We start from the raw sequence: 22120 nt of genomic DNA on the forward strand, positions 1-22120 counted from the left end.
CTGTATGTTAGTATATGAGTTCTTCCATCATTGCTAACCTGGGTATTAGTATATGAGTTCTTCCATCATTGCTAACCTGTATGTTAGTATATGAGTTCTTCCATCATTGCTAACCTGTATGTTAGTATATGAGTTCTTCCATCATTGCTAACCTGGGTATTAGTATATGAGTTCTTCCATCATTGCTAACCTGTATGTTAGTATATGAGTTCTTCCATCATTGCTAACCTGTGTGTGTGTTAGTTAGTATATGAGTTCTTCCATCATTGCTAACCTGTGTGTGTGTTAGTATATAAGTTCTTCCATCATTGCTAACCGGTGTGTGTTAGTGTGTGTGTGTGTGTGTGTTAGTATATGAGTTCTTACATCATTGCTAACCGGTGTGTGTTAGTTAGTATACGAGTTCTTACATCATTGCTAACCGGTGTGTGTTAGTTAGTATACGAGTTCTTACATCATTGCTAACCTGTGTGTGTGTGTGTTAGTTAGTATACAAGTTCTTCCATCATTGCTAACCGGTGTGTGTTAGTTAGTGTACGAGTTCTTCCATCATTGCTAACCTGTGTTTGTGTTAGTTAGTATACGAGTTCTTACATCTTTGCTAACCTGTGTGTGTTAGTATACGAGTTCTTCCATCATATGTCAACATGTGTGTTAGTATACGAGTTCTTCCATCATATGTCAACATGTGTGTTAGTATACGAGTTCTTCCATCATATGTCAACATGTGTGTTAGTATACGAGTTCTTCCATCTCGCTAACCTGTTTGTGTGTTAGTTAGTTTTTTCATCATTGCTGACCTGTGTGTGTGTGTGTTAGTTAGTATACTAGTTCTTCCATCATTGCTAACCTTTGTGTGTGTTAGTATATTAATTCCTCCATCATTGCTAACCTTTGTGTGTGTTAGTATATTAATTCCTCCATCATTGCTAACCTTTGTGTGTGTTAGTTAGTATACTAGTTCTTCCATCATTGCTAACCTTTGTGTGTGTTAGTATATTAATTCCTCCATCATTGCTAACCTTTGTGTGTGTTAGTTAGTATACTAGTTCTTCCATCATTGCTAACCTTTGTGTGTGTTAGTATACTAGTTCTTCCATCATTGCTAACCTTTGTGTGTGTTAGTATATTAATTCCTCCATAATTGCTAACCTTTGTGTGTGTTAGTATACTAGTTCTTCCATAATTGCTAACCTTTGTGTGTGTTAGTATACTAGTTCTTCCATCATTGCTAACCTTTGTGTGTGTTAGTATACTAGTTCTTCCATCATTGCTAACCTTTGTGTGTGTTAGTATATTAATTCCTCCATCATTGCTAACCTTTGTGTGTGTTAGTATACGAATTCCTCCATCATTGCTAACCTTTGTGTGTGTTAGTTAGTATACTAGTTCTTCCATCATTGCTAACCTTTGTGTGTGTTAGTATATTAATTCCTCCATCATTGCTAACCTTTGTGTGTGTTAGTTAGTATACTAGTTCTTCCATCATTGCTAACCTGTGTGTGTGTTAGTATATTAATTCCTCCATCATTGCTAACCTTTGTGTGTGTTAGTATACTAGTTCTTCCATCATTGCTAACCTGTGTGTGTGTTAGTATATTAATTCCTCCATCATTGCTAACCTTTGTGTGTGTTAGTTAGTATACTAGTTCTTCCATCATTGCTAACCTTTGTGTGTGTTAGTTAGTATACTAGTTCTTCCATCATTGCTAACCTTTGTGTGTGTTAGTATATTAATTCCTCCATCATTGCTAACCTTTGTGTGTGTTAGTATATTAATTCCTCCATCATTGCTAACCTTTGTGTGTGTTAGTTAGTATACTAGTTCTTCCATCATTGCTAACCTTTGTGTGTGTGTTAGTATATTAATTCCTCCATCATTGCTAACCTGTGTGTGTGTGTGTGTGTGTGTGTTAGTTAGTATACTAGTTCTTCCATCACTGCTAACCTTTGTGTGTGTTAGTATGTTAATTCCTCCATCATTGCTAACCTGTGTGTGTGTGTGTTAGTTAGTATACTAGTTCTTCCATCATTGCTAACCTTTGTGTGTGTTAGTTAGTATACTAGTTCTTCCATCATTGCTAACCTTTGTGTGTGTTAGTATATTAATTCCTCCATCATTGCTAACCTTTGTGTGTGTTAGTATATTAATTCCTCCATCATTGCTAACCTTTGTGTGTGTTAGTATATTAATTCCTCCATCATTGCTAACCTTTGTGTGTGTTAGTTAGTATACTAGTTCTTCCATCATTGCTAACCTTTGTGTGTGTTAGTATATTAATTCCTCCATCATTGCTAACCTTTGTGTGTGTTAGTATATTCATTCCTCCATCATTGCTAACCTTTGTGTGTGTTAGTATATTCATTCCTCCATCATTGCTAACCTTTGTGTGTGTTAGTATATTCATTCCTCCATCATTGCTAACCTTTGTGTGTGTTAGTATATTAATTCCTCCATCATTGCTAACCTTTGTGTGTGTTAGTATATTAATTCCTCCATCATTGCTAACCTTTGTGTGTGTTAGTTAGTATACTAGTTCTTCCATCATTGCTAACCTTTGTGTGTGTTAGTTAGTATACTAGTTCTTCCATCATTGCTAACCTTTGTGTGTGTTAGTATATTAATTCCTCCATCATTGCTAACCTTTGTGTGTGTTAGTATATTAATTCCTCCATCATTGCTAACCTTTGTGTGTGTGTGTGTTAGTTAGTATACGAGTTCTTCCATCATTGCTAACCTGTGTGTTAGTATCCGAGTTCTTCCATCATTGCTAACCTGTGTGGATGTGTTAGTATCCGAGTTCTTCCATCATTGCTAACCTGTGTGTGTTAGTTAGTATACGAGTTCTTCCATCATTGCTAACCTGTGTGTTAGTATCCGAGTTCTTCCATCATTGCTAACCTGTGTGGGTGTGTCAGTATACGAGTTCTTCCATCATTGCTAACCTGTGTGTTAGTATACAAGATTTTCCATCATTGCTAACCTTCGTGTGTGTGTTAGTATGAGTTCTTCCATTATTGCTAACCTGTGGGTGTGTTAGTTAGTATACGAGTTCTTCCATCATTGCTAACCTGTGTGTGTGTTAGTTAGTATACGAGTACTTCCATCATTGCTAACCTTCGTGCGTGTTAGTATACGAGTTCTTCCATCGTTGCTAACCTGTGTGGGTGTGTCAGTATACGAGTTCTTCCATCATTGCTAACCTGTGTGGGTGTGTCAGTATACGAGTTCTTCCATCATTGCTAACCTGTGTGTTAGTATACGAGTTCTTCCATCATTGCTAACCTGTGTGTTAGTATACGAGTTCTTCCATCATTGCTAACCTGTGTGGGTGTGTCAGTATACGAGTTCTTCCATCATTGCTAACCTGTGTGGGTGTGTTAGTATACGAGTTCTTCCATCATTGCTAACCTGTGTGTATGTTAGTTAGTATACGAGATCTTCCATCATTGCTAACCTTCGTGCGTGTTAGTATACGAGTTCTTCCATCATTGCTAACCTGTGTGGGTGTGTCAGTATACGAGTTCTTCCATCATTGCTAACCTGTGTGTTAGTATACGAGTTCTTCCATCATTGCTAACCTGTGTGTTAGTATACGAGTTCTTCCATCATTGCTAACCTGTGTGGGTGTGTCAGTATACGAGTTCTTCCATCATTTCTAACATGTGTGTTAGTATATGAGTTCTTCCATCATTGCTAACCTGTGTGGGTGTGTTAGTATACGAGTTCTTCCATCATTGCTAACCTGTGTGTATGTTAGTTAGTATACGAGATCTTCCATCATTGCTAACCTTTGTGGGGGTGTTAGTATACGAGTCTTCCATCATTGCTAACCTTTGTGTGTGTTAGTTAGTATACTAGTTCTTCCATCATTGCTAACCTTTGTGTGTGTTAGTTAGTATACTAGTTCTTCCATCATTGCTAACCTTTGTGTGTGTTAGTATATTAATTCCTCCATCATTGCTAACCTTTGTGTGTGTTAGTTAGTATACTAGTTCTTCCATCATTGCTAACCTTTGTGTGTGTTAGTATATTAATTCCTCCATCATTGCTAACCTTTGTGTGTGTTAGTTAGTATACTAGTTCTTCCATCATTGCTAACCTTTGTGTGTGTTAGTATATTAATTCCTCCATCATTGCTAACCTTTGTGTGTGTTAGTATATTAATTCCTCCATCATTGCTAACCTGTGTGTGTGTGTTAGTATATTAATTCCTCCATCATTGCTAACCTGTGTGTGTGTGTGTTAGTTAGTATACTGGTTCTTCCATCATTGCTAACCTTTGTGTGTGTTAGTATATTAATTCCTCCATCATTGCTAACCTTTGTGTGTGTTAGTATATTAATTCCTCCATCATTGCTAACCTTTGTGTGTGTTAGTATATTAATTCCTCCATCATTGCTAACCTTTTGTGTGTTAGTTAGTATACTAGTTTTCCATCATTGCTAACCTTTGTGTGTGTTAGTTAGTATACTAGTTCTTCCATCATTGCTAACCTTTGTGTGTGTTAGTATATTAATTCCTCCATCATTGCTAACCTTTGTGTGTGTTAGTATATTAATTCCTCCATCATTGCTAACCTTTGTGTGTGTTAGTTAGTATACTAGTTCTTCCATCATTGCTAACCTTTGTGTGTGTTAGTTAGTATACTAGTTCTTCCATCATTGCTAACCTTTGTGTGTGTTAGTATATTAATTCCTCCATCATTGCTAACCTTTGTGTGTGTTAGTATATGAATTCCTCCATCATTGCTAACCTTTGTGTGTGTTAGTTAGTATACTAGTTCTTCCATCATTGCTAACCTTTGTGTGTGTTAGTATATTAATTCCTCCATCATTGCTAACCTTTGTGTGTGTTAGTATATTAATTCCTCCATCATTGCTAACCTTTGTGTGTGTGTGTGTTAGTTAGTATACGAGTTCTTCCATCATTGCTAACCTGTGTGTTAGTATCCGAGTTCTTCCATCATTGCTAACCTGTGTGGATGTGTTAGTATCCGAGTTCTTCCATCATTGCTAACCTGTGTGTGTTAGTTAGTATACGAGTTCTTCCATCATTGCTAACCTGTGTGTTAGTATCCGAGTTCTTCCATCATTGCTAACCTGTGTGGGTGTGTCAGTATACGAGTTCTTCCATCATTGCTAACCTGTGTGTTAGTATACAAGATTTTCCATCATTGCTAACCTTCGTGTGTGTGTTAGTATGAGTTCTTCCATTATTGCTAACCTGTGGGTGTGTTAGTTAGTATACGAGTTCTTCCATCATTGCTAACCTGTGTGTGTGTTAGTTAGTATACGAGTACTTCCATCATTGCTAACCTTCGTGCGTGTTAGTATACGAGTTCTTCCATCGTTGCTAACCTGTGTGGGTGTGTCAGTATACGAGTTCTTCCATCATTGCTAACCTGTGTGGGTGTGTCAGTATACGAGTTCTTCCATCATTGCTAACCTGTGTGTTAGTATACGAGTTCTTCCATCATTGCTAACCTGTGTGGGTGTGTCAGTATACGAGTTCTTCCATCATTGCTAACCTGTGTGGGTGTGTTAGTATACGAGTTCTTCCATCATTGCTAACCTGTGTGTATGTTAGTTAGTATACGAGATCTTCCATCATTGCTAACCTTCGTGCGTGTTAGTATACGAGTTCTTCCATCATTGCTAACCTGTGTGGGTGTGTCAGTATACGAGTTCTTCCATCATTGCTAACCTGTGTGTTAGTATACGAGTTCTTCCATCATTGCTAACCTGTGTGTTAGTATACGAGTTCTTCCATCATTGCTAACCTGTGTGGGTGTGTCAGTATACGAGTTCTTCCATCATTTCTAACATGTGTGTTAGTATATGAGTTCTTCCATCATTGCTAACCTGTGTGGGTGTGTTAGTATATGAGTTCTTCCATCATTGCTAACCTGTGTGTATGTTAGTTAGTATACGAGATCTTCCATCATTGCTAACCTTTGTGGGGGTGTTAGTATACGAGTTCTTCCATCATTGCTAACCTTTGTGTGTGTTAGTTAGTATACTAGTTCTTCCATCATTGCTAACCTTTTGTGTGTTAGTTAGTATACTAGTTCTTCCATCATTGCTAACCTTTGTGTGTGTTAGTATATTAATTCCTCCATCATTGCTAACCTTTGTGTGTGTTAGTTAGTATACTAGTTCTTCCATCATTGCTAACCTTTGTGTGTGTTAGTATATTAATTCCTCCATCATTGCTAACCTTTGTGTGTGTTAGTTAGTATACTAGTTCTTCCATCATTGCTAACCTTTGTGTGTGTTAGTATATTAATTCCTCCATCATTGCTAACCTTTGTGTGTGTTAGTATATTAATTCCTCCATCATTGCTAACCTTTGTGTGTGTTAGTATATTCATTCCTCCATCATTGCTAACCTTTGTGTGTGTTAGTATATTAATTCCTCCATCATTGCTAACCTTTGTGTGTGTTAGTATATTAATTCCTCCATCATTGCTAACCTTTGTGTGTGTTAGTATATTAATTCCTCCATCATTGCTAACCTTTGTGTGTGTTAGTATATTAATTCCTCCATCATTGCTAACCTTTGTGTGTGTTAGTTAGTATACTAGTTCTTCCATCATTGCTAACCTTTGTGTGTGTTAGTTCTTCCATAGTATACTAGTTCTTCCATCATTGCTAACCTTTGTGTGTGTTAGTATATTAATTCCTCCATCATTGCTAACCTTTGTGTGTGTTAGTATATTAATTCCTCCATCATTGCTAACCTTTGTGTGTGTTAGTATACGAATTCCTCCATCATTGCTAACCTTTGTGTGTGTGTGTGTTAGTTAGTATACGAGTTCTTCCATCATTGCTAACCTGTGTGTTAGTATCCGAGTTCTTCCATCATTGCTAACCTGTGTGGATGTGTTAGTATCCGAGTTCTTCCATCATTGCTAACCTGTGTGTGTTAGTTAGTATACGAGTTCTTCCATCATTGCTAACCTGTGTGTTAGTATCCGAGTTCTTCCATCATTGCTAACCTGTGTGGGTGTGTCAGTATACGAGTTCTTCCATCATTGCTAACCTGTGTGTTAGTATACAAGATTTTCCATCATTGCTAACCTTCGTGTGTGTGTTAGTATGAGTTCTTCCATTATTACTAACCTGTGGGTGTGTTAGTTAGTATACGAGTTCTTCCATCATTGCTAACCTGTGTGTGTGTTAGTTAGTATACGAGTACTTCCATCATTGCTAACCTTCGTGGGTGTGTTAGTATACGAGTTCTTCCATCGTTGCTAACCTGTGTGGGTGTGTCAGTATACGAGTTCTTCCATCATTGCTAACCTGTGTGGGTGTGTCAGTATACGAGTTCTTCCATCATTGCTAACCTGTGTGTTAGTATACGAGTTCTTCCATCATTGCTAACCTGTGTGTTAGTATACGAGTTCTTCCATCATTGCTAACCTGTGTGGGTGTGTCAGTATACGAGTTCTTCCATCATTGCTAACCTGTGTGGGTGTGTTAGTATTCGAGTTCTTCCATCATTTCTAACATGTGTGTTAGTATATGAGTTCTTCCATCATTGCTAACCTGTGTGGGTGTGTTAGTATACGAGTTCTTCCATCATTGCTAACCTGTGTGTATGTTAGTTAGTATACGAGATCTTCCATCATTGCTAACCTTTGTGGGGGTGTTAGTATACGAGTTCTTCCATCATTGCTAACCTTTGTGTGTGTTAGTTAGTATACTAGTTCTTCCATCATTGCTAACCTTTGTGTGTGTTAGTATATTAATTCCTCCATCATTGCTAACCTTTTGTGTGTTAGTATATTAATTCCTCCATCATTGCTAACCTGTGTGTGTGTGTTAGTATATTAATTCCTCCATCATTGCTAACCTGTGTGTGTGTGTGTGTGTTAGTTAGTATACTGGTTCTTCCATCATTGCTAACCTTTGTGTGTGTTAGTATATTAATTCCTCCATCATTGCTAACCTTTGTGTGTGTTAGTTAGTATACTAGTTCTTCCATCATTGCTAACCTTTGTGTGTGTTAGTATATTAATTCCTCCATCATTGCTAACCTTTGTGTGTGTTAGTTAGTATATTCATTCCTCCATCATTGCTAACCTTTGTGTGTGTTAGTTAGTATACTAGTTCTTCCATCATTGCTAACCTTTGTGTGTGTTAGTATATTAATTCCTCCATCATTGCTAACCTTTGTGTGTGTTAGTTAGTATACTAGTTCTTCCATCATTGCTAACCTTTGTGTGTGTTAGTATATTAATTCCTCCATCATTGCTAACCTTTGTGTGTGTTAGTTAGTATATTCATTCCTCCATCATTGCTAACCTTTGTGTGTGTTAGTTAGTATACTAGTTCTTCCATCATTGCTAACCTTTGTGTGTGTTAGTATATTAATTCCTCCATCATTGCTAACCTTTGTGTGTGTTAGTTAGTATATTCATTCCTCCATCATTGCTAACCTTTGTGTGTGTTAGTATATTAATTCCTCCATCATTGCTATCCTTTGTGTGTGTTAGTATATGAGTTCTTCCATCATTGCTAACCTTTGTGTGTGTTAGTATATTAATTCCTCCATCATTGCTAACCTTTGTGTGTGTTAGTTAGTATATGAGTTCTTCCATCATTGCTAACCTTTGTGTGTGTTAGTATATTCATTCCTCCATCATTGCTAACCTTTGTGTGTGTTAGTATATTAATTCCTCCATCATTGCTAACCTTTGTGTGTGTTAGTATATTAATTCCTCCATCATTGCTATCCTTTGTGTGTGTTAGTATATGAGTTCTTCCATCATTGCTAACCTGTGTGTGTGTGTGTGTTAGTATATTAATTCCTCCATCATTGCTAACCTTTGTGTGTGTTAGTATATTAATTCCTCCATCATTGCTATCCTTTGTGTGTGTTAGTATATGAGTTCTTCCATCATTGCTAACCTGTGTGTGTGTGTGTGTGTGTTAGTATACGAATTCCTCCATCATTGCTAACCTGTGTGTGTGTGTGTGTGTTAGTATATTAATTCCTCCATCATTGCTAACCTTTGTGTGTGTTAGTATATTAATTCCTCCATCATTGCTAACCTTTGTGTGTGTTAGTTAGTATACGAATTCCTCCATCATTGCTAACCTTTGTGTGTGTTAGTATATTAATTCCTCCATCATTGCTAACCCTTGTGTGTGTTAGTATATTAATTCCTCCATCATTGCTAACCTTTGTGTGTGTTAGTATATTTATTCCTCCATCATTGCTAACCTTTGTGTGTGTTAGTTAGTATACTGGTTCTTCCATCATTGCTAACCTTTGTGTGTGTTAGTATATTAATTCCTCCATCATTGCTAACCTTTGTGTGTGTTAGTATATTTATTCCTCCATCATTGCTAACCTTTGTGTGTGTTAGTTAGTATATTAATTCCTCCATCATTGCTAACCTTTGTGTGTGTTAGTATATTAATTCCTCCATCATTGCTAACCTTTGTGTGTGTTAGTATACTAGTTCTTCCATCATTGCTAACCTGTGTGTGTGTTAGTATATTAATTCCTCCATCATTGCTAACCTTTGTGTGTGTTAGTATATGAGTTCTTCCATCATTGCTAACCTGTGTGTGTGTTAGTATATTAATTCCTCCATCATTGCTAACCTTTGTGTGTGTTAGTATATGAGTTCTTCCATCATTGCTAACCTGTGTGTGTGTGTGTGTGTTAGTTAGTATACGAGTTCTTCCATCATTGCTAACCTGTGTGTTAGTATCCGAGTTCTTCCATCATTGCTAACCTGTGTGGGTGTGTCAATATACGAGTTCTTCCATCATTGCTAACCTGTGTGTTAGTATACAAGATTTTCCATCATTGCTAACCTTCGTGTGTGTGTTAGTATGAGTTCTTCCATTATTGCTAACCTGTGGGTGTGTTAGTTAGTATACGAGTTCTTCCATCATTGCTAACCTGTGTGTGTGTTAGTTAGTATACGAGTACTTCCATCATTGCTAACCTTCGTGGGTGTGTTAGTATACGAGTTCTTCCATCATTGCTAACCTGTGTGGGTGTGTCAGTATACGAGTTCTTCCATCATTGCTAACCTGTGTGGGTGTGTCAGTATACGAGTTCTTCCATCATTGCTAACCTGTGTGTTAGTATACGAGTTCTTCCATCATTGCTAACCTGTGTGTTAGTATACGAGTTCTTCCATCATTGCTAACCTGTGTGGGTGTGTCAGTATACGAGTTCTTCCATCATTGCTAACCTGTGTGGGTGTGTTAGTATTCGAGTTCTTCCATCATTTCTAACATGTGTGTTAGTATATGAGTTCTTCCATCATTGCTAACCTGTGTGGGTGTGTTAGTATACGAGTTCTTCCATCATTGCTAACCTTTGTGGGGGTGTTAGTATACGAGTTCTTCCATCACTGCTAACCTTCGTGGGTGTGTTAGTATACGAGTCTTCCATCATTGCTAACCTTTGTGGGGGTGTTAGTATACGAGTTCTTCCATCATTGCTAACCTGTGTGGGTGTGTTAGTATTCGAGTTCTTCCATCATTTCTAACATGTGTGTTAGTATATGAGTTCTTCCATCATTGCTAACCTGTGTGGGTGTGTTAGTATACGAGTTCTTCCATCATTGCTAACCTGTGTGTATGTTAGTTAGTATACGAGATCTTCCATCATTGCTAACCTTTGTAGGGGTGTTAGTATACGAGTTCTTCCATCACTGCTAACCTGTGTGTATGTTAGTTAGTATACGAGATCTTCCATCATTGCTAACCTTTGTGGGGGTGTTAGTATACGAGTCTTCCATCATTACTAAGCTGTGTGGGTGTGTTAGTATACGAGTTCTTCCATCATTGCTAACCTGTGTGTGTGTGTGTGTGTCCAGGAGGAGGAGGTGCAGCGTGAGGTGATTAAACAGGAGGAGTCAGTAGACCCAGACTACTGGGAGAAACTGCTGAGACACCACTATGAGCAGCAGCAGGAGGACCTGGCCCGTAACCTGGGAAAGGGCAAAAGGACCCGCAAGCCTGTCAACTACAACGACGGCTCTCAGGAGGAACGAGGTAGTAGACGGGGTACAGAACAGCGCTGCACAATGCAACCTTTTTACCTACTCTGTGTGTGTGGATGTGGATGTGTGTTTATGTGTGTGGTAGGTAGGGTGTGTGGGATAAGAGTGTGTATATGTTGTGTTATATTGGAGCGTGTGTGTGTATGTTAATGGTTTGTGTTCGTACTACATGTTTGTCCATGTCCCATCTCTGTCCTCTGTGTTTTTGGTATTTCTAGTAGTATTATAGGATTAAGCATGGGCATGATGTATCCTTCCTACTGGCTCAGTACTCTCTCCTATCTGTCTCTAACAAGATTGGGGTCAATTCCAATTCAGGAAGTGAAATTTAATTCATGTTTGACAATTTCCCATTGACAATAAAGTGACCCCAACCGTGTTAATGACTTTGGTATTGACAAGTTTAGTTCTATTGTGAAGTTGGTTGAAGTGAATATATGTCTGTGATTGTATCTGTTATTTACTCTTTCTTCCTTCTCCCCTGAAAACAGAGTGGTCTGTGTCCTAAAACTCTCTGATTGGCTAATCATGTCTCTTCCCCGTACCTCTCTCTCCATTCTATAAGCAGATTGGCAGGAGGATCAGTCTGACAACAACTCAGATTACTCTGTGGCCTCAGAGGAGGGAGATGAGGACTTTGATGAGCGATCAGAAGGTAACAAACACTATTGTCATGAATTCAAATTGAATACATTGCATTCGGAAAGTATTCAGACCCTTCACCTTTTCCAACATGTTTTTATGTTACAGCCTAATTCTAAAATGTATTAAATAAAACATTTTGCTCATCAATCTACACACTACATAATACATACCCTATAATGATAAATTGGAAACAGTTTTTTTTAAACAACATTTTTGCAGAAATACATTATTTACATAAGTATTCAGACCCTCGAAATTGAGCTCAGGTGCATCCTGTTTCCATTGATCATCCTTGAGATGTTTTTACAACTTGATTGGAGTCCACCTGTGGTAAATTCACTTGATTGGACATGATTTGGCTTTGGAAAGTATTCAGACCCCTTCACATTTTGTTACATTACAGCCTTATTCTAAAATTGATTCAAATTGTTTCCCCCCTCATCAATCTACACACAATACCCCATAATGACAAAGCAAAAACAGTTTTTTTGAAATTTTTGCAAAATTATTTATAAAATAAAAAAACTGAAATATCACATTTACATAAGTATTCAAACCTTTGCTCAGTACTTTGTTGAAGCACCTTTGGCAGAAATTACAGCCTCGATGACGCTCCAGGTTTGGCGCACCTGTATTTGGGGTGTTTCTCCCATTCTTCTCTGCAGATCCTCTCAAGCTCTGTCAGGTTGGATGGGGAGTATCACTCCAGAGATGTTCAGGTCTCTCCAGAGATGTTTGATCAGGTTCAAGTCCGGGCTCTGGCTGGGCCACTCAAGGACATTCAAAGACTTGTCCTGAAGCCACTCCTGCATTGTCTTGGCTGTGTGCTTCGTGTTGTTGTCCTGTTGGAAGGTCTGAGGTCCTGAGTGCTCTGGAGCAGGTTTTCATCAAGGATCTCTGTCCTTTGCTCTGTTGATCTTTCCCCCGATCCTGACTGGTCTCCCAGTCCCTGCCGCTGACAAACATCCCCACGACATGATGTTGCACCACCATGCTTTACCGTAGGGATGGTATTGGCCAGGTGATGAGCGGACCTGGTTTCTTCCAGATGTGACCTTGGCATTCAGGCCAAAGAGTTTAATCTTGGTTTCATCAGACCAGAGAATCTTGGTCTGCCTAATTTTTTTATTTATTTCTATATATTTCACCTTTATTTAACCAGGTAAGCTAGTTGAGAACAAGTTCTCATTTACAACTGCGACCTGGCCAAGATAAAGCAAAGCAGTTCGACACATACAACAACACAGAGTTACACGTGGAATAAACAAGTTTACAGTCAATAAGACAATAGATAAAAAGAAAGTCTATATACAGTGTGTGCAAATGGCGTGAGGAGGTAGGCAATAAATAGGTGGAGTGCTGCAGATATATGGTTGACCTTCTGAAAGGTTCTCCTATCTCCACAGAAGAACTCTGGAGATCTGTCAGAGTGACCATCGGGTTCTTGCTCAGTTTGGCCGGGCGGCCAGCTCTAGGAAGAGTCTTGGTGGTTACAAACGTCTTAATTTTAAGAATGACAGAGGCCATTGTGTTCTTGGGGACCTTCAATGCTGCAGAAATGTTTTGGTACTCTTCCCCAGACCTGTGGCTCGACACAATCCTGTCTCGGAGCTCTACGGACAATTCCTTCGACCTCATGTCTTGGTTTTTGCTCTGGCATGCATTGTCAACTGTGGGGGTTTTCGGTGAAAAGACACATTTTTTCATCCTCCTGAGGTTGAAGAGGTACTGTTGCAAAATGACATTTCCACAAAATGATGATAATGCTTTGCAACAAAAATTAAGGGTAACATTTCCAAATGCACTGTATGAGTGTGTGTTTGTGTCTGTGCAAATAAATGGATCTCTGTTATGTGCCAGTTCGAATTAGTGTTTGCTTGTGTGTTTTCCTACAAATGACAGAAAGTGAAAGAGTGTAAGCATTTGTGTGTGAGAATGAGCGCGAGAGAGAGCAACTGATTCTGTTAGCCAGTTATATCAGGCCAATTAAATTATAATAGTACGAAACTATTCCACACTACAAGTACGAAACTATTCCACACTACAAGTCTTAGTAAGCAGAAGCACAAACAAATACTTAATGGCCGACGGAAGTTAGAAGGGCCGGTAAGCCCCAACTACTGATACAGGGTTAGATATATGTTCATCCACCTAATGGTTCATTTAGGATTGGGCATAGAATAATCTGATTATAGATCTGTGGTTAATGTCAGTTCTACCTGGAGTGTCACGAAGCTGTGTCCCATGCAAACGTCTTTCAAACGGCCCCTACAGATTATACAGAAACAGACTAACTCCTGCATCGATTTGTAAGAGAGGGCAGCAACATGGTCAGAATATATCAATTCTGTACAGTTAATCATCCATGTTCTTTTTGAGGATCTGTTCAAATTCTTATTTTGAGGTTTATAGTGTGGTGCTCATACATAAAATTCGAAGAAACAGTTGAATGCACTTGTGATTACATCCATTCTTTGAGTTTATGGATATCCAATCATTGTTAAGTTAATATATGATTGTGGTCAACATGACATTTGGTTAAACTACAAGTGTTTTGAAATGGAAGGGTTGCAGGTAAAAAGTCTGGTGTAGAATAAATTCGCACAAAAATCATCCAGGACATACAGTGGGGCAAAAAAGTATTTAGTCAGCCACCAATTGTGCAAGTTCTCCCACTTAAAAAGATGAGATAGGCCTGTAATTTTCATCATAGGTACTCTTCAACTATGACAGACAAAATGAGAAAAGAAATCCAGAAAATCACATTGTAGGATTTTTAATGAATTTATTTTCAAATTATGGTGGAGAATAAGTATTTGATCAATAACAAAAGTTTATCTCAATACTTATAAACCCTTTGTTGGCAATGAAAGAGGTCAAATGTTTTCTCTAAGTCTTCTCAAGGTTTTCACACACTGTTGCTGGTATTTTGGCCCATTCCCCCATGCAGATCTCCTCTAGAGCAGTTATGTTTTGGGGCTGTTGCTGGGCAACACGGACTTTCAACTCCCTCCAAAGATTTTCTATGGGGTTGAGATCTGGAGACTAGCTAGGCCACTCCAGGACCTTGAAATGCTTCTTACGAAGCCACTCCTTCGTTGCCCGGGCGGTGTGTTTGGGATCATTGTCATGCTGAAAGACCCAGCCACGTTTCATCTTCAATGCCCTTGCTGATGGAAGGAGGTTTTCACTCAAAATCTCACGATACATGGCCCCATTCATTCTTTCCTTTACACAGATCAGTCGTCCTGGTCCCTTTGCAGAAAAACAGCCCCAAAGCATGATGTTTCCACCCCCATGCTTCACAGTAGGTATGGTGTTCTTTGGATGCAACTCAGCATTCTTTGTCCTCCAAACACGACGAGTTGAGTTTTTCCCCAAAAGTTCTATTCTGGTTTCATCTGACCATATGACATTCTCCCAATCTTCTTCTGGATCATCCAAATACTCTCTAGCAAACTTCAGATGGGCCTGGACATGTGCTGGCTTAAGCAGGGGGGCACGTCTGGCACTGCAGGATTTGAGTCCCTGGCGGCGTAGTGTGTTACTGATGGTAGGCTTTGTTACTTTGGTCCCAGCTCTCTGCAGGTCATTAACTAGGTCCCCCCGTGTGGTTCTGGGATTTTTGCTCACCGTTCTTGTTATCATTTTGACCCCATGGGGTGAGATCTTGCGTGGAGCCCCAGATCGAGGGAGATTATCAGTGGTCTTGTATGTCTTCCATTTCCTAATAATTGCTCCCACAGTTGATTTCTTCAAACCAAGCTATACCTATTGCAGATTCAGTCTTCCCAGCCTGGTGCAGGTCTACAATTTTGTTTCTGGTGTCCTTTGACAGCTCTTTGGTCTTGGCCATAGTGGAGTTTGGAGTGTGACTGTTTGAGGTTGTGGACAGGTGTCTTTTATACTGATAACAAGTTCAAACAGGTGCCATTAATACAGGTAACGAGTGGAGGACAGAGGAGCCTCTTAAAGAAGAAGTTACAGGTCTGTGAGAGCCAGAAATCTTGCTTGTTTGTAGGTGACCAAATACTTATTTTCCACCATAATTTGCAAATAAATTCATTAAAAATCCTACAATGTGATTATCTGGATTTTTTTATCCTAATTTTGTCTGTCATAGTTGAAGTGTACCTATGATACAAAATTACAGGCCTCTCTCATCTTTTTAAGTGGGAGAACTTGCACAATTGGTGGCTGACTGTATGTGTGTATGTATTATGTAAGAAAGACAATATATATTCTATATAAAGAAGCGTTTTGGTGGGAAAACAAGAATTCATACAATGTTGGTCAGAAATGTGACATGCTGTTGTCTGGGTTCGAACCATTGATCTATTGATTGAACGGCAGATTGCTCCATGGTGGTAGATAAAACAGTAATGACAGCAGATTTCACCCTGAGTAAGGGACTCTAAATCGTCATAATCGTAAATATTTCCATGCTAAACGGTAAACACGTTGACAGAAGTTTAATCTGATGTTCACTTGCCTCGGTTGATGTTCGCGTCACAGAACATTCGGAGCGGATTTTATTACAGCGCGACAGATACAGTAGCTACTCGCGATTACATTTTTCGTTATTGAGGTGTTCCTTTCGATCATCTGCCCATTTCGATTGCTACAGTCAGTGAGTGAGTGCTCTTTCAAGATCAGATATATCGAGAAGTAGCAGCATCGTCTGTGAATACGATATCTACTAATTCAATTCGAAGGGCTGTATTGGCATGAGAAACATATGTTAACATTGCCAAAGCAAGTGAAATAGATAATAAACAAAAGTGAAATAAACAATAAAAAATTAACAGTAAACATGACACTCACAGAAGTTCCAAATGAATAGAGACATTTCAAATGTAATAGTATGGCTACATACTGTGTTGTAGCGATGTGCAAATCGTTAAAGTTAGCTATTAGCTAACTTTCGCTAATATCAGGGATGTATTCACTTAGAACAAAACGGGGAGGTACCTTCCTGATTTTTTTCAATATATAAACTGTTTTATTGTGCTACATTGCAAACCGTTTTCCGTTTGCAACTGTTTGCTGAGATGTGAACTAATGATACACACCATTGCCTCCTTGCAATTAGTTTTTTCAGCAAGTTCACTGGTGATGCAGCAACAATGTATCAGTCAATATATGTCTTTCAGACAATACAGGGTTTGAATCCCTTATCATGTCATATTCTATGGTACACTATTTCAAGTAGGTCTGTCTGCAACTTGTATCTGCAATTGGTTGTAAAAATTGCAAAGCCTTGCTAAAAAAACATCTGGTAGAGAGGTAAAATAGCACACAATTCCATACTGTTTTGAGGGGTCATTCAATCAAAATCTCATATAGTGATGTAGGGAGTTTACCCCAACTCTATTGCAGGATGAATTGTGTGTGTGTCAGTACACATTAATATGTGTGTATTTTCTGTGTGTGAGTGTACAGTCGTGGCCAAAAGTTTTGAGAATGACAAAAATATGAATTTTCAGAAAGTCTGCTGGCTCAGTTTGTATGGTGGCAATTTGCATATACTCCAGAATGTTATGAAGATAAATCAGATTAATTGCAAAAACCCTCTTTGTCATCCAAATGAACTGAATCCCCAAAAACATTTCCACTGCATTTCAGCCCTGCTACAAAAGGACCCGTTGACATGTCAGTGATTCTCTCGTTAACACAGGTGTGAGTGTTGACGAGGACAAGGCTGGAGATCACTCTGTCATGCTGATTGAGTTTGAATAACAGACTGGAAGCTTCAAAAGGAGGGTGGTGCTTGGAATCATTGTTCTTCCTCTGTCAACCATGGTTACCTGCAAGGAAACATGTGCCGTCATCATTGCTTTGCACAGAAAGGGCTTCACAGGCAAGGATATTGCTGCCACTAAGATTGGATCTAAATCAACCATTTATTGGATCATCAAGAACTTCAAGGAGAGCGGTTCAATTGTTGTGAAGAAGGCTTTAGTGCACCCAAGAAAGTCCAGCAAGCGCCAGGACCGTCTCCTAAAGTTGATTCAGCTGCGGGATCGGGGCACCACCACTACAGAGCTTGCTCAGGAATGGCAGCAGGCAGGTGTGAGTGCATCTGCACGCACAGTGAAGCGAAGACCTTTGGAGGATGGTCTGGTGTCAAGAAGGCCAGCAAAGAAGCCACTTCTCTCCAGGAAAAACATCAGGGACAGACTGATATTCTGCAAAAGGTACAGGGATTGGACTGCTGAGGACTGGGGTAAAATCCATTTTCTCTGATGAATCCCCTTTCCGATTGTTTGGGGCATCCGGAAAAAAGCTTGTCCGGAGAAGACAAGGTGAGCTCTACCATCAGTCCTGTGTCATGACAACAGTAAAGCATCCTGAGACATTTCATGTGTGGGGTTGCTTCTCTGCCAAGGGAGTGGGCTCACTCACAATTTTGCCTAAGAACACAGCCATGAATAAAAAATGGTACCAACACATCCTCTGAGAGCAACTTCTCACAACCGTCCAGGAACAGTTTGGTAACGAGCAATGCCTTTTCCAGCATGATGGAGTACCTTGCCATAAGGCAAAAGTGATAACTAAGTGGCTCGGGGAACAAAACATCAACATTTTGGGTCCATGGCCAGGAAACTCCCCAGACCTTAATCCCATTGAGAACTTGTGGTCAATCCTCAAGAGGGTGGACAAACAAAACCCCACAAATTCTGACAAACTCCAAGCATTGATTATGCAAGAATGGGCTGCCATCATTCAGGATTTGGCCTAGAAGTTAATTGACAGCATGCCAGGGCGGATTGCAGAGCTCTTGAAAAAGAAGGGTCAACACTGCAAATATTGACTCTTTGCATCAACTTCATGTAATTGTCAATAAAAGCCTTTGACACTTATGAAATGCTTGTAATTATACTTCAGTATTCCGTAGTAACATCTGACAAAAATATCTAAAGACACTGAGGCAGCAGACTTTGTAAAAATTAATATTTGTGTCATTCTCAAAACTTTTGGCCACGACTGAAGTGTGTGTGTGAGACTAACATGACATGACCTGTGTTTCTCCATCCAACCAGCCAACACCCGCAGGCCAAGCCGCAAGGGGCTGAGGAACGAAAGGGACAAACCACTGCCCCCCCTGTTGGCCAGAGTGGGAGGCAACATTGAGGTCAGACTGCAGCTTCTATCAGTCTCTCTCACCGTCTGTCACTCAAAATAAAAATCGACATTGTTCTCTTCATATCTCCCTCAACAAGCAGTCTTTTCTTTCACCATGTCTACTTCTGCCTGCACATTTTCCTCTCTCTCTTTACCACTTGTCTTTTGTCTCTTTCAGTGTGTATGTTGCTCTAACCCCCCCCCCTCTCTCTCTCTCTCACACACACACACACACACACACAGGTGTTGGGCTTCAATGCGCGCCAGAGAAAGGCTTTCCTGAATGCAGTGATGCGCTATGGGATGCCTCCTCAGGATGCCTTCACCACCCAGTGGCTGGTCAGAGACCTCAGGGGAAGTCTGAGAAAGAGTTCAAGTGAGTCTTTGTGTTAACTTCTCTAGGGTATGGGCAGCATTTAGAATTTTGGATGAAAAGCATGCCCAAATTAAACATCTCTCTACTCAGGCCCAGAAGATAGGATATGCATATAATTAGTAGATTTGTTTCCAAAACTGTTACAATAATGTCTGTGAGTATAACAGAACTGATTTATAATTGTACGGTATGCTTTTGCTGTAAGGCATTTTTAAAATCTGATACCGTGGTTGGATTCATAAGAAGTTAATCTTTAAACCAATGTAAAATAGTTGTATCTTTCTGAATTTTTATAATGAGTTTTTCTGTATTTGAATTTGGCCCTCTGCAATCTCACTGGATGTTGGCCAGGTGGGACGCTAAGCGTCCCAAATACCCTAGAGAGGTTAATGTCGATGTTATATCTATTTATGTGTGTCTGCAGTATTTATGTGTGTGTGTGTTCCCAGGGGTCCGTATAACAGTATTCTCTCTCCCTCTCAGGGCGTATGTCTCTCTCTTCATGCGTCATCTCTGTGAGCCGGGGGCTGACGGAGCAGAGACCTTCGCTGACGGGGTTCCACGCGAGGGTTGTCACGACAACACGTCCTTACACGCATCGGCGTGATGTCATTGATCAGGAAGAAAGTAAGCAATGTGTTATCAATTGATCATTTGTTGTTTTGTTTTCATCTAATTGGTGTATGTATTGATTGTTTTGATGTCCAGGTGCAGGAGTTTGAGCATGTGAACGGCCAGTGGTCCATGCCCTGGATGATGGAGCTGGAGGAGAACAGGAGGCTGGCAGCCATCGCTGCTGGAGAGGATGTCAAAACACCTTCTACTGGAACCCCCGCTGACACACAGCCCAACACCCCCCGCAGGTACACACACACACACACACACACACACACACACACACACACACACACACACACACACACACACACAGCCCAACACCCCTGCCCCAGGTACATACACACACACACACACACACACACACACACACACACACACACACACACACACACACACACACACACACACACACACACACACACACACACACACACAGCCCAACACCCCGCCCCAGGTACACACACACACACACACACACACAGCCCAACACCCTGCCCCAGGTACACACACACACACACACACACACACACACACACACACACACACACACACACACACACACACACAGCCCAACACCCCGCCCCAGGTACACACACACACAGCCCAACACCCCCACCCCAGGTACACACACACACACACACACACACACACACACAGCCACACCCCCCACCCCAGGTACACACACAGACACACACACACACACACACACAGCCCAACACACACACACAGCCCCAGGTACACACACACACACACACCAACACCCTGCCCCAGGTACACACACACACACACACACACACACACACACACACACACACACACACACACACACACACACACACACACACACACACAGCCCAACACCCCCACCCCAGGTACACACACACACACACACACACACACAGCCCAACACCCCCACCCCAGGTACACACACACACACACACAGCCCTTAACACCCCGCCCCAGGTACACACACACACACACACACACACACATAACACCCCCACCCCAGGTACACACACACACACACACAGCCCAACACCCCCCGCCCCAGGTACACACACACACACACAGCCCAACACCCCCGCCCCAGGTACACACACACACACAGCCCAACACCCCGCCCCAGGTACACACACACACACACACACAGCCCAACACCCCCGCCCCAGGTACACACACACACACACACACAGACACACACACATCCCAACATCCCCGCCCCAGGTACACACACACACACACACACACAGACACACACAGCCCAACACCCCGCCCCAGGTTGCACACACACACACACACAGCCCAACACCCCCGCCCCAGGTACACACACACACACACACACAGCCCAACACCCCCGCCCCAGGTACACACACACACACACACACACAGACACACACACACACACACAGCCCAACACCCTGCCTCAGGTACACACACACACACACACACACACACACACACACACACAGCCCAACATCCCCGCCCCCAGGTACACACACACACACACACACAGACATATACACACACAGCACAACCCCTGCCCCAGGTACACACACACACACACACACACACACACACACACACACACACAGGCCAACACCCCTGCCCCAGGTACACACACACACAGCCCAACACCCTGCCCCAGGTACACACACACACACACAGCCCAACATCCCTGCCCAGGTACACACACACACAAACACACACAGTAACATCCCCGCCCAGGTACACACACACACACACACACACCATTAACACCCTGCCCCAGGTACACACGCACACACACAGCCCAACATCCCTGCCCTGGTACACACACACACACAAACACACACAGCCCAACATCCCAGCCCCAGGTACACACACACACACACACACACACACACACACACACAGCCCAACACCCCGCCCCAGGTACACACACACACACACACACACACACACACAGCCCAACATCCCCGCCCCAGGTACACACACAGACACACACACACAGCACAACACCCTGCCCCATGTACACACACACACACACACACACACACACACACACACACACACACACACACACACAGGCCAACACCCCTGCCCCAGGTACACACACACACACCTGCCCCAGGTACACACACACAGACACACACACACACACACACACACAGCCCAACACCCCGCCCCAGGTACACACACACACACACACACACACACACACACACACACACACACACACACACACACACAGTAACATCCCCGCCCCAGGTACACACACAGACACACACACACAGCACAACACCCCTGCCCCATGTACACACACACACACACACACACAGGC

The 22120-nt window shown here is 41.3% G+C and overlaps 1 pseudogene; it reads left to right on the top strand.

Moving 5' to 3' along the window:
* The window catches only part of LOC112237885, a 67222-nt pseudogene that overhangs the window by 37226 nt on the left and 7876 nt on the right, over window positions 1–22120 (top strand).

Source organism: Oncorhynchus tshawytscha, linkage group LG23 (genome assembly GCF_018296145.1).
Source record: "Oncorhynchus tshawytscha isolate Ot180627B linkage group LG23, Otsh_v2.0, whole genome shotgun sequence".
Lineage (NCBI taxonomy): Eukaryota > Metazoa > Chordata > Actinopteri > Salmoniformes > Salmonidae > Oncorhynchus > Oncorhynchus tshawytscha.